This window comes from Zootoca vivipara, chromosome 8, assembly GCF_963506605.1.
Source record: "Zootoca vivipara chromosome 8, rZooViv1.1, whole genome shotgun sequence".
NCBI lineage: Eukaryota > Metazoa > Chordata > Lepidosauria > Squamata > Lacertidae > Zootoca > Zootoca vivipara.
In genome coordinates this window covers 11,926,295-11,936,691 of record NC_083283.1, presented here as the reverse complement: position 1 = coordinate 11,936,691, position 10,397 = coordinate 11,926,295, and positions in this window count along the sequence as shown.

Genomic DNA, 10,397 nt, shown 5'->3' with positions numbered 1-10,397 from the left:
TCTCTGGTTAGGGAGAGTGCTGTGTTTAAGGGGTCTGATGTTGTGACCATTAGGTCATCTGCAAAGAGCCCTAATTTATATGTTCTGCCTTTTATTTCCACTCCTTTGATGTCTGTGGCCGCGCGGATTCGGATTGCTAGCGGTTCTAGGGCTAGTATAAATAGGAAGGGGGATAGTGGGCATCCTTGTTTTGTGCCTCTTTGGATTTCTATGTTATTCGAGTCTATGTTGTTGATTCTGCATTTTGCTGAGGCTTCGGAGTATATTTGTTTGAGGATTTGTAGAAAGTTTGGGCCAAATTTCATGCTAGTTAGTACTGCTAACAGGTATTTCCATTCTAGGCAATCAAAGGCTTTGAGGATGTCTAGAGACATAATTGTCAGTGGGGTTTTGGTTGCCTTGCTGTGTTCGATTAGGTTCAGCAGTTTCCTGATGGGGTCTGTGATATTGCGACCGGGGACGAAGCCGGTCTGATCTGGGGCTACTAAGTTGCGTAAGAAGTTTTTTAGGCGGTTGGCCAGGATTGATGTGAATATCTTGTAGTCTTGGTTTATTAATGAGATTGGGCGATATGATTCAACTTTGAGGTTGTCCTTCAGTGGTTTTGGGATGGAGACTATTTTGGAGTGGGTCCAGGTTTGGGGGATGGGCCCCCCTTTCATGATGTCGTTAAATAGGCGGGTCATGTGTGGCATTAGGGGTTCTTTGAATTTCTTATAGAATTCTGCTGTGAAGCCGTCTGGGCCTGGGGCTTTGTGTGGTTTCAGGTTTTTGAGGACCTCGTCTATTTCCTCTGGGGTGATGGGCCTGTCCATGTATTCCTGTTCTTCATCTGTTAAGGTAGGCATGGTCATTCCTGCTATGAATTCTTTTATTTCCTTCTCAGGTGGGTTGCAGGAAGTGTATAGATTGGAGTAAAATTCTGCAAATTCTGAAGTTATTTCTTTGGGGGAGAATGTTGTGTTGCCGTCTTTTTTGGTGATGCAGTGTATTCTTGTTTTGAGTGTTCTTTTCCTACATCTATTTGCTAATAGTCTGGAGTTTTTCCCTCCATATTCGTAGAAGCGTTGTTTAGAATATAGAATGCTGATCATTGTTTTGTTGATTTCTAGGGAGTCTATTTCCCTTCTCTTTTGTTCTATGAGTTTAAGAAGTTTTTTGGATCCTGTTTGTTTGTAGCGAGATGAGAGGGTTGTAATGTCTTGTTCCATTGTACTAATCTTTGTGGAGGTTTGTTTTTTAAGGAGTGTTTTCTCTTTTATGCAAGCTCCTCTGGTGACTGCTTTCATTGCGTCCCATAGGAGGGGGGTTGTTATGTTGTTCACATCATTTTCTTTGAAGTAATTTTGAAGGGTTTTTGTGAGACTTTCTCTAATTTGTTTGTTTGTGGTTAGGATGGGGCTAAAGGACCATGATGGGGTACTATGTGTTCTCTCTCCTATTTTAATGGTGACTTCTACTGGGGCATGGTCTGTGATTTTAATGTTGCCTATGTTTGATGATTCCACCTGAGGGATTAGACTCTGTGTGAGCAGAATGCTGTCCAATCTGGACGTTGTGCCATGTCGTCCAGATTGGAATGTGTGGGTAGTGTCTCCCGGGTTTTGTTCACTCCAAATGTCGTAGAGACCCCTGTCTTTTAGCAGCTTTATTAACTTGTAAGAGTCCCTAGTTATTGGGGGTTTTCCGCGAAGAAAAGTTGCCCATGGGGTTGTAGATTGGATGTTTTTTAGGGATATGCCTTTCATATTTAGGTTGAGGTCGCCTCCTAGGATGGCTTCCCCTTCCATGAAGGAGAGAAGTTTGTTCAATGTCTTCTGGAAGAATTCTAGTTGTTTTGAGTTTGGGGCATATATAGAGCCGATTGTCAGTTTAATTTTGCCATCTAGTGTTCCTTTGATGAAAATGAATCTGCCCTTTTTGTCCTTCAGGACTGTTGTGGCTTTGAAGTTTAGGTCTTTATTAAGTATTACAGCAACTCCACGAGCCTTTCCTGAGCCTTGTGCCACCCATTGTTGACTGAAGCGGGGGTCGCTCAGAAGTTTGTTCCCTTTGGGGGGGTTGTGTACTTCTTGTAGGAAGGTGATGTGTGGTTTCATGGTGTTTATGTATGAGGTAATGCGTTTTCTTTTAATGGGGTTTCCCAACCCCCTCACATTTAATGTAATCGCTTTTAAGTTAGCCATCATGTCTATCTCTTGTGTAAGGCAAATCCTTGCCAACCCGTCCAGGTTGTCCTGTGTCTCTCACTATGTGTTGTTTGCTGAACCATTGGGGTTTCGCTGACCTAGGGTGTGGTGGGTAGGGGGCTAATGGGGTTGGAGTTAGGTTTGGGTTAGAGAGTGGGGGGTAAGTTGTATAGAGTTTCCTATGTGTAGGTTTATAGGCATTCGTTTGGGGTATTTTAGGCCGTTCGGCCCTTGGCCTGTTGGCCCTGGGTCTCAGCTGATGTGGAGGGCCGTGTCCAGAGACAGGCCTTCCCCCTTGTCGATTACGAGGGGGGGTGATCAGCGAGACGATGTAAAGCATCCTTGTGGCATGGATGTCAGGCATAGGGTTTGGGAACAATGTTGCCAGTATTAATAGCAACATCATTTTTGTGTTAGGGTGTCGGTGTGAGTGTTGGTGCGCTCTCTGGTGCCACCATTGTGCTGATTGGGTTTTATCTTTTAGCCTGATCGTAGGTTGGGTAGTGTAGGTTGCATTTGTTATTTTTCCTTAGAATGGATTGGGTGTGTGTGTTGAGGGTGTGTGTTATGAGTTGTTGGGTGGTGGGGTGTGTGGTTGAGATTGTCTGGACTGGTGTTGGAGTGGCGGTTTCTGTGGGGTTGTGGGGCTGGGGGGGAATGTTGTTGGTGTCAGTGCTTTTCTTAGCCTAGAGGGAAGGGGGGAGGGGGGGGAGAGTCACCAGTCCTTCCGCTTGAGATGTTTTCCGGCTGCTTCATTTTGCTGCAGTTGTTGTTGCAGTAGGGTCGTTCCTCTGTGCTGTGTTGACTTAGTCGGTCTTGGTCAGGCTTCTCGTGTCGTATGGTCGGCCGGATGGTTTCGCGCATGATGGTGTTGTTTGGTTGTATTTGCGTGCTTTGTGTTGCTCTTGATTCTTTGCCTTTTTCTTCTTGTTGTTCTGGACTTTCGTCCAGCCATTTGCTGTTGTTTCGTTGTCTTGGTCTTGGCTGTCGCTTGGTGGGTCCTCTTGAAGCCATTCCAGTGGGATGTTGAGTCCGAGGTCCTTCAGTAGCTGCCTGGCTTCCGTTTTGTTGGTAGCTGTGTGTTGTTTTGCGTTTTTTGTTGCAATGAGGCGGAAGGGGAAGCCCCATCGGTATTTGATCCCTGCTTCTTGGAGACTTCGGGTGCATGGGCGTAGGGTTTTCCTCCGGATTAGGGTATCTTGGGACAGATCTTGTAAGGCCAGTATGTTGTTGTTTTTGTATTGAAGGTTGGTCGAATTTCTAAGGTGGTTCCAGATTTCTTCTTTCTTCTTGTATCGTGCGAAGCACACGATGATGTCCCTTGGGGGTTCGCCGGGTTCTGGCATGGGTCTTAGAGCTCTGTGTGCCCTCTCCAGGTCATCTATCTCGATTTTCAGGTTTGGCACTGTGTCTCTTAGCCAGCTTACTATTAGGTGCGCTGGGCTTTTCTCTTCCGCTTTTTCCGGAAAGTTGCGAAAGCGGATGTTGCAGCGTCTATTCCGATCTTCAAGGTCCGCTTGTTTGATTTTCAGTTCTTCGTTTTCTGTTTCCAGTTCGTTCAGTTTCTTTTTTATATGTGTGTTTTCCTCCTGGTGTTGCTCTATTGCCCTTTTTTGTGTTTGGTTCTCGTTCTCCAGAGCTACCAGTTTGGATGTTAGTTCATTGACTTGTGCCTGTAGGGGGGCCACTGCGTCCTCCAGTTGTTTTGTGAACTGTTTTGTTAATTCTTTCGTTATTCTCTCTATTAGTCTTGTTTCCAGATCCCTCTGATCTTTTTTAGTCATCGGGTGGTCGTCTTCTTGGAGAGGCGTTACGTTCTCAGCACTGTTTGCCATGTTCCTGGTTGGTGTTGTCGTGGTTTCCCTGGGGTTTTCGGTTTGGGGTCTGCTTGGTGACTTCTTGGAGTAGGGTTTGTTGTGATTGGGAGTCGTGGTGTTAGGTTGTTGGATTGATCAGGCGTTGATTGGTGGCTATTCAGAGCGTTTGAATTAGGCGGTCATTTGTGTGTCGCCTGGGTTGTGTTTGCAAGCTTCTCTGGAGTTCTCGCGTTCTCCTCAGTGGTGCACCCTCGTGTGTTCAGGGGGGGGTGTTGGGGTCCAGTTGGGGGTTCTGGATCCACAACAGGTAATTAAGGGATTTGAGAGTGGCAGGATTGTTTTCAGGTAGATTTAAGCAGAACTGTATAGTGTCAGAGGGTGGGAAAGAGGAGGGAGAGGAGATTTAGGAGGAGGGAAAAGAAGGGGGAGAGGGGGAGGGATAGGAGATTGGAAGGTAGATGGGGGTTGGAGGGAAGTGGGGGAGTGGGGGGGGAGGGAAGGAGTGAAAGGGCGGTAGAGAGAGAGGGAGAGAGGGGGGAGGGAAGGGAGGAGGGAAAGTAGTAGCAGTGATGGTTTATTGTATTGGTGCTTTTAGGTTTGATGTGGGGTAAGGGTTTGCTGGGGGGGTTGTTGATGAAAGCGGGTGGAGGTATGGGTATGTAGTTTTAGGGGTTAAGGGGGGAGGGAGCAGGGAACAGGCAAACTTAAAGTGAGGTATTAATTGGGAGCTGGGGCTGGGCTGGGGAACAGTGTGAGGGATGGGGGTATTAGCAATCAATCAAAGTAGGGATGACTGCAGCGGCAGTGGTCCCCTTTTTGACAGAGAGATGCTGGGATCAGGTGTGGGGTGGATTTAGGGAGTGAAATAAAATAAAGTGGTCAGACAGGCGTGGGGGCGGGCGGGAAATGGGGTGGGGAGAGTGGGGAGAGGGAGATGCGTAGAAGGGGGTGGTTGGGTGTTAGTAACTAAGGGGGGGTTCTGTGTGTTAAGGGTGGGAGTGGGATGTTATTGGTGTAAAGATGCTGGTGGGGGGGGGAGAAGAGTAAAGGGGGGTTAAAAAGTAAAATGGAGATAAAAATATAAGTGGTATATATATCCAAAAATATGAGTGATATATATAGCCGAAAATGAGATATAAAAAGCAAAATTATGTGGAGGAGGTGGCTGCAGTCGCAGCGCCCCCCTTAAAAAGGGAGATATTAATAAATAAAAAAGGAGGAAGAAAAGAAAAAGGAAGGGGGGGAAATTGGAGGGGGGGGCTTTCCTGTTTATATTTTGTTTTCCAAGTTAGAAGGACTGGAGAGTGCTGGGGGGGGGTTAAAAATAACAATAGAGATTGGAAAATAAGAGTAATATAAAAATTGAAAAGATGAAAAAGATAGTTGGGGGGGGGGGAATTGGAGAAGCAACACAAAACAAAAACAAAGACAAAAAATAAACTGAGATCTCCTTAGGTGATCTCAAGCAGTGTTATTTCTCCCTCCGGGAGTCCTCCCTCGCGCTGCTTCTCTCTGGATCTCCCCCGTTAAGAGCAGCAATTAATATATGTATATATGTAGAAAAGAAAAGGAAAAAATAGGGGGGGGGATTAGAAAAAATTTAGAAAAAGAAAATAATGGTGATAATAATAAAAAATTAGAGGAAAATATTTTTAAAAATTTCAAAAAATTGCAAAAGCTGTGTCTTTTCGAACGGGCCTCGTTGGTGGGGTGAGAGGGCCTGGTTTTTGCCTCGTGTTTCCCCCACGGCCTTTGTCCTCCTACCTCGCCTCTTCTTCCTCGTTAGTGGCAGTGGTCTTTCGGCGGGGCTTGTGGACCAGGGTGCGACGGTAGGACTGAGGCCCCTCGCCTCAGCGGGTTTTTTCTCCCTCTTCTCTCTTCGTCTCAGTGAGGGAGAGGGCGGCTGCAGCCGCGGCCGCTGCGGTGGTCTTGATGGCTCTTTCTCTCTCTCTCCTCCCTTTGTCCCAGGAGGGGAGGGTGATGGCGGCAGCGCGCTCGGGTGGTCTCCCTTTTTTTTTCGGAGCGTCGGCACTCCGGGGTGCAAGCCCCAGCACGCTCAGGGGTTCTCCCTCTCTGCCGGAGTGTCGGCGCTCCGCGTTGCAAGCCCCAGCACGCTCAGGGGCTCTCCCTTTCTGCCGGAGCGTCGGCGCTCCGCGTTGCAAGCCCCAGCACGCTCAGGGGCTCTCCCTTTCTGCCGGAGCGTCGGCGCTCCGCGTTCCAAGCCCCAGCGCGCTCGGGGGCTATCCCGATCCGGCGCGGTCGCTGGGGAGGGGAGTCGGCGGCTCTCCGGGCAGTCCACCGGGACCACTGGACTCCTGTGCAGCGGCAGCTGCAGTCTCGGTGGTTTCCTGCTGTCCGGGGGCTACTTTGGCGGCGCTGGCACGGTGGTCGCCTTCAGGAGCTTCGCGCCAGCGTGCCCGTCCTCAAGTAGACCTTTATATAATTTTTTTTTCTCTTCTTCTTCCCCCTCTTCTTCCCCCCTCCCCCTCCTACCCTTATTCCGTTCTTTTCTTGTTTTCTCCCTCCTCCTTTTTTTTCTCTCTCTCTCGTGCACCTATTTTTATCTTGTTTTCTTTCTTTTTTTGATATTTGCTTGCTTCTTCCCTCCCTATGGTTCTATATCACTCTTTCTACTCACACTTCACCTTTTCCTCTCTCTCTTTCTACCTTTCTTCTCTTTCCCGATATTACATAATTTCGATATTCAAAAAAAATGTACAAGAATGCTTGTGGACCGATTCGAAGATGTAATGTACTGTTTTATCAACTTTTCAAATAAAAATCTTTTAAATAAAAAAAAAAAAGGAATGCTTCTGAAGGAAAGGGATAGCAATAGTAGGACGAAGTAAAATGAAAAAATTCCTTCAGTAGCACCTTAAAGACCAACTAAGTTTTTATTTTGGTATGAGCTTTCGTGTGCATGCACACTTCTTCAGATACAGTGAAATAGAAGTCCCCAGGCACTTATGTAGAGAAGGGGTGGGGAGGGGTGGGGATGGGGAGGGGAGGGGGGATCACTCAGAAGGGTGGTGGAAGTGGGTGATTGACTGACTGATAGCTGTTGATGACCGAAAAGGTGCTACTGAAGGAATTTTTTTATTTTACTTCGACCCAGACCAACACGGCTACCTACCTGTAAATAGTAGGACGGCGAGACGAGGTATATACACAACACAGCCCATTTATGAGTAGGAGCGGCAAAGCGGAGCTTAATGAAACGGTGCCTTGAGTCTATCAGACAGAAGCGATTAAAATCAAAGTGGGGGGGGGGGTTTCTGAAATGACAGCAGCAGACAGACCTGGTAATCAGAAGCAGTGCTGCAGTGAAAACCACGTTATTTGTAACGTAAGCAATGAATGCAGATAAGATACCTAATCCCATTCCCTGCCTTTCATCTAAAAGGCTCATCTAATGGCATGTGGAGCAGAGTCGGGCATAAGAGGAAAGGTTCGGGGCAGAGGATATCCTCTCCACCTCCCCTTTTTCCCAAAGCTACCTTGGGCAACCTCAAAAGATGCTTTAGAATACAATGGCCAGCTGGCACAGCTGGTGTACAGTTGCCATCTTTTCTTCTGGCAGGGCTCCTTTTTAGATCTAAAACAGCAAAACAGTAGCTTGAGAGGTATAACATTGCTAGATCAGGCCAATGGCTCATCCAAAAAGATCATAGCCAACTTCACGTATCTGAAGATGGCATGGAGCAAGCTTGTTTTCTCCTGCTCTGGAGGGTATGACCTGAAGCAGTGGCTTCAAGTTACAAGAAAGAAGATTCTGACTAAATATGGGGGAAGAACTTTCTGACGGTAAGAGCTGTTCAACAGTGGAACGGACTCCCTCGGGAGGTGGTAGACTCTCCTTCCTTGGAGGTTTTTAAGCAGAGGCTGGATGGCCATCTGCCATGGATGCTGTAGTTGAGATTCCTGCATTGCAGGGGGTCGGACTAGATGGCCCTTGGGCCCCTTCCAACTCTAAGATTCTATGCTTTATTACCTTCTCATTGAGGATCCCCTCATAATTTATGGAGGACCCCCCGCCCTCCAGGATTCCTTAGAATATAGTCTGAAAACCTCTCCCTGAAAACCAACATGAACATTCTAATTTTGCTACATTTTAAATTGAAAAGCTAAGGAAGCTATCAAGGGGATATATTAATTGCAAAAGGGGAGATGTGGGAATTAATTTCCAGCTCCTTCCAGAAGCAAAGCTTCTTACTTTTCTTTCCCCTGATCCATCACACCTTTTGTCCCCCCCCCCACATTTTATTGTTGCTGTTGATGCTATTGCTGCTCCTCTTCTGAGGAATCCATTAAAATTAATTTAGTGGCATAATGTTTACCAGGCATGCATACTCTCAAGATCACACAAGGGCCTATACTTTGAAACCCGCAGAGAAGCTTGGAAGTTTTAAAATAACCGGATGCAGTTGCCAGTTTGCAAGAGTAAATTATTAGCTATATGCCCATCGGAGCGGTCAAGAGCCTTCTCGCGGGTTGTCTTTCCAAAGTATGGGGAAGCTCTTTAATACTCAGAATAGGAATGCATTGCCTGAATACCCTTGGCATCCTCTCTTGGTTTGGAAATCATTTATTTTTATGAATACACTTACATCCTATATTTCAAACAAAATGTTCCAGGGCCAGAGATGTGAAGGTCTGGAAAAGAAACTGGAAAAATGGGGGGTCCCCCCACCCCCAATTTTCCAAGATGTCACTTCTCTATCCCAGGCTGGCTTAGACAACCTGAACTAAAATACAAAACTACAATAAGGGGGGGGGGGACAACAAGAGGAAAATAAATCAATAAAATGGCAGGTAATGCAAAATAATATGGCCTCATACCCTCCAACATTTCTCTGCTGAAAATAGAGATGTCCTCAGGAAAAGCGGGACATTCTGGGATCAAATCAGAAACCAGATAAGCTTCCGTAAATCCAGGACTGTCCCTGGAATATAAGGGCACTTGGAGGGTCTGGGGCTGTGCACCACTCCTGATGAATCCAGGATCATGAACTAGAATCATAGAATCATAGAATCATAGAGTTGGAAGAGACCACAAGGGCCACCCAGTCCAACCCCCTGCCAAGCAGGAAACACCATCAAAGCATTCCTGACAGATGGCTGTCAAGCCTCTGCTTAAAGACTTCCAAAGAAGGAGACTCCACCACACTCCTTGGTAGCAAATTCCACTGCCGAACATCTCTTACTGTCAGGAAGTTCTTCCTAATGTTTAGGTGGAATCTTCTTTCTTGTAGTTTGAATCCATTGCTCTGTGTCCGCTTCTCTGGAGCAGCAGAAAACAACCTTTCACCCTCCTCTATATGACATCCTTTTATATATTTGAACATGGCTATCATATCAACCTTCTCTTCTCCAGGCTAAATTGAACTGGTTCTGGTTGACCTGGAATTCTACTGGAGTGAGATGGGGTAGCCTTGGATTGGCCTGGATTGGGTCCACTTATGGAGTTCTGGCACTGTCAAGAGGGGGGAAAGTCTGGCAATGAGGATAAATCGCAGGAGATGGACACAAGCAGCTTGCATGAGAAAAGCTATTACTGTATTTCTTGCCGCATTGGCCCTGCCATACAATCAAGTGATAAACCAAAAAGATGACAGGAGATGGGATGAAAGCAAATATAGTACTCTTGATTTAAAAGTAGGGGAAATACAGAATAACATCAAATTGGAAGATTCATCTATGGATGAAAGGAAGTGATCCGGTCTAGCAAAAATCTAACACGGATTTTTCAAGTAATGCAATGCAATGCATGTTTATTTGGATGTAAGGCTGGTGGGTGGTTAATCATGTTCATTAATTCCAGTGGTTCTACTCTGAGTACAACGTAGAACAAATACCACCCTGTGTGGTGAGTTAGATTTACTCCCAGGACAATAATGTGCATAAAATCTGAACCTCAATTTTTTGTTCAGGGTTTTCGGAAAGAGGTAAACAGTCTGTGGGGGAGAGGATAAGAGGCTTTGCAGAAGGAAGGTGAGAGTCAGTTTCCTTTCTGAAATCCATTCTTTTTATTAATGGTTCCCTTTTCCCATTAACGAAAAAGCTATTTTCTAACTTCCCAGCATCCTGTCACCTGGCCCCCCCTTCCCCTTTCCTGATAGGCGACAAAATGCAGATATGCATGTGTCGCTTGGACAGTGGCAGGATTTATGACACGATAAAAGGGGGTGGATTTATGGCTCACAACTTTGTCTTTCACTTCTGTCCAAGTCATGGATTTCATTGTCTCTTATTTATTCCTCAGGAGGGGTGGGAGGTGGCTGGTGATTGTTTCCTTTAGATTCATGACATTTATGTACTACTGTCACTTCCCCTCTGCAGTGAGTTTTTTTCCTCCTTAAACAAAGAAACCTTTGCCTATTTTTAGCATAGA